Source organism: Cucurbita maxima, unplaced genomic scaffold (assembly GCF_002738345.1).
Source record: "Cucurbita maxima cultivar Rimu unplaced genomic scaffold, Cmax_1.0 Cma_Scf00197, whole genome shotgun sequence".
Taxonomy (NCBI): domain Eukaryota; kingdom Viridiplantae; phylum Streptophyta; class Magnoliopsida; order Cucurbitales; family Cucurbitaceae; genus Cucurbita; species Cucurbita maxima.
Window position 1 is genome coordinate 13,437 of NW_019272213.1, and position 2,104 is coordinate 15,540.

Here is a 2,104-nt window from a genome sequence, read left to right on the forward strand (position 1 = left end):
ATCATGCCGCCCCGCATGCGTTAAATCCGATTTTGTGCGCATGGCATGTCGGGTGCGATCATACCAGCACTAATGCACCGGATCCCATCAGAACTCCGCAGTCAAGCTTGCTTGGGCGAGGGTAGTACTAAGTTGGGTGACCACTTGGGAAGTCCTCGTGTTGCACCCCTTTTTTTCTTTCAATTTCTCCGAGTTCTTTTCTTCCTTTCCCTACAAATGAGAACCTCCCCCGCTCACGCCCATCGCGTTTCGATCATGCCGCCCCGCATGCGTTAAATCCGATTTTGTGCGCATGGCATGTCGGGTGCGATCATACCAGCACTAATGCACCGGATCCCATCAGAACTCCGCAGTTAAGCGTGCTTGGGCGAGAGTAGTACTAAGTTGGGTGACCACTTGGGAAGTCCTCGTGTTGCACCCCTTTTTTTCTTTCAATTTCTCCCAGTTCTTTTCTTCCTTTCTCTACAAATGAGAACCTCCCCCGCTCACGCCCATCGCGTTTCGATCATGCCGCCCCGCATGCGTTAAATCTGATTTTGTGCGCATGGCATGTCGGGTGCGATCATACCAGCACTAATGCACCGGATCCCATCAGAACTCTGCAGTTAAGTGCGCTTGGGCGAGAGTAGTACAAAGTTGGTTGACCACTTGGGAAGTCCTCTTGTTGCACCTCTTTTTTTCTTTCAATTTTCCGAGTTCTTTTCTTCCTTTCTCTACAAATGAGAACCTCCCCCGCTCACGCCCATCGCGTTTCGATCATGCCGCCCCGCATGCGTTAAATCCGATTTTGTGCGCATGGCATGTCGGGTGCGATCATACCAGCACTAATGCACCGGATCCCATCAGAACTCCGCAGTCAAGCTTGCTTGGGCGAGAGTAGTACTAAGTTGGGTGACCACTTGGGAAGTCCTCTTGTTGCACCTCTTTTTTTCTTTCTATTTTCCGAGTTCTTTTCTTCCTTTCTCTACAAATGAGAACCTCCCCCCGCTCACGCCCATCGGGTTTCGATCATGCCGCCCCGCGTGCGTTAAATCTTATTTTGTGCGCATGGCATGTCGGGTGCGAACATACTAGCACTAATGCTCCGGATCTCATCAGAACTCTGTAGTTAAGCGTGCTTGGGCGAGAGTAGTACTAAGTTGGGCGACCACTTGGGAATTCCTTTGTTGCACCCTTTTTTTCTTTCAATTTTTACCAGTTCTTTTCTTCCTTTCTCTACAAATGAGAACCTCCCCCGCTCACGCCCATCGCGTTTCGATCATGCCGCCCCGCATGCGTTAAATCCGATTTTGTGCGCATGGCATGTCGGGTGCGATCATACCAGCACTAATGCACCGGATCCCATCAGAACTCCGCAGTTAAGCGTGCTTGGGCGAGAGTAGTACTAAGTTGGGTGACCACTTGGGAAGTCCTCGTGTTGCACCCCTTTTTCTTTCAATTTCTCCCAGTTCTTTTCTTCCTTTCTCTACAAATGAGAACCCCTCCCCCGCTCACGCCCATCGCGTTTCGATCATGCCGCCCCGCATGCGTTAAATTCGATTTTGTGCTCATGGCATGTCGGGTGCGATCATACCAGCACTAATGCACCGGATACCATCTAAACTCCGCAGTTAAGCGTGCTTAGGCGAGAGTAGTACTAAGTTGGGTGACCACTTGGGAAGTCCTCGTGTTGCACCCCTTTTTTTCTTTCAATTTCTCCGAGTTCTTTTCTTCGTTTCTCTACAAATGAGAACCTCCCCCGCTCACGCCCATCGCGTTTCGATCATGCCGCCCCGCATGCGTTAAATCCGATTTTGTGCGCATGGCATGTCGAGTGCGATCATACCAGCACTAATGCACCGAATCTCATCAGAACTCCGCAGTTAAGCGTGCTTGGGCGTGAGTAGTACTAAGTTGGGTGACCACTTGGGAAGTCCTGGTGTTGCACCCCTTTTTTTCTTTCAATTTCTCCGAGTTCTTTTCTTCGTTTCTCTACAAATGAGAACCTCCCCCGCTCACGCCCATCGCGTTTCGATCATGCCGCCCCGCATGCGTTAAATCCGATTTTGTGCGCATGGCATGTCGGGTGCGATCATCCCAGCACTAATGCACCGGATCCCATCAG

The 2,104-nt window shown here is 50.8% G+C and overlaps 8 non-coding genes across 8 annotated transcripts; all 8 read left to right on the top strand.

Moving 5' to 3' along the window:
• Window positions 1-50: 50 nt before the first annotated feature.
• LOC111473958 lies at window positions 51-169 on the top strand. The gene has a single exon (XR_002715829.1). It is a non-coding gene; the product is annotated as a 5S ribosomal RNA (ribosomal RNA).
• Window positions 170-302: 133 nt separating this feature from the next.
• LOC111473922 lies at window positions 303-421 on the top strand. Its single transcript, XR_002715801.1, has one exon. It is a non-coding gene; the product is annotated as a 5S ribosomal RNA (ribosomal RNA).
• Window positions 422-554: 133 nt separating this feature from the next.
• On the top strand, window positions 555-673 carry LOC111473948. Its single transcript, XR_002715825.1, has one exon. It is a non-coding gene; the product is annotated as a 5S ribosomal RNA (ribosomal RNA).
• A 132-nt stretch (window positions 674-805) lies between these two features.
• On the top strand, window positions 806-924 carry LOC111473938. The gene has a single exon (XR_002715816.1). It is a non-coding gene; the product is annotated as a 5S ribosomal RNA (ribosomal RNA).
• A 133-nt stretch (window positions 925-1,057) lies between these two features.
• LOC111473950 lies at window positions 1,058-1,175 on the top strand. The gene has a single exon (XR_002715827.1). It is a non-coding gene; the product is annotated as a 5S ribosomal RNA (ribosomal RNA).
• Window positions 1,176-1,307: 132 nt separating this feature from the next.
• On the top strand, window positions 1,308-1,426 carry LOC111473934. Its single transcript, XR_002715812.1, has one exon. It is a non-coding gene; the product is annotated as a 5S ribosomal RNA (ribosomal RNA).
• A 133-nt stretch (window positions 1,427-1,559) lies between these two features.
• LOC111473932 lies at window positions 1,560-1,678 on the top strand. Its single transcript, XR_002715810.1, has one exon. It is a non-coding gene; the product is annotated as a 5S ribosomal RNA (ribosomal RNA).
• A 133-nt stretch (window positions 1,679-1,811) lies between these two features.
• On the top strand, window positions 1,812-1,930 carry LOC111473939. Its single transcript, XR_002715817.1, has one exon. It is a non-coding gene; the product is annotated as a 5S ribosomal RNA (ribosomal RNA).
• The last annotated feature ends 174 nt before the right edge of the window (window positions 1,931-2,104 follow it).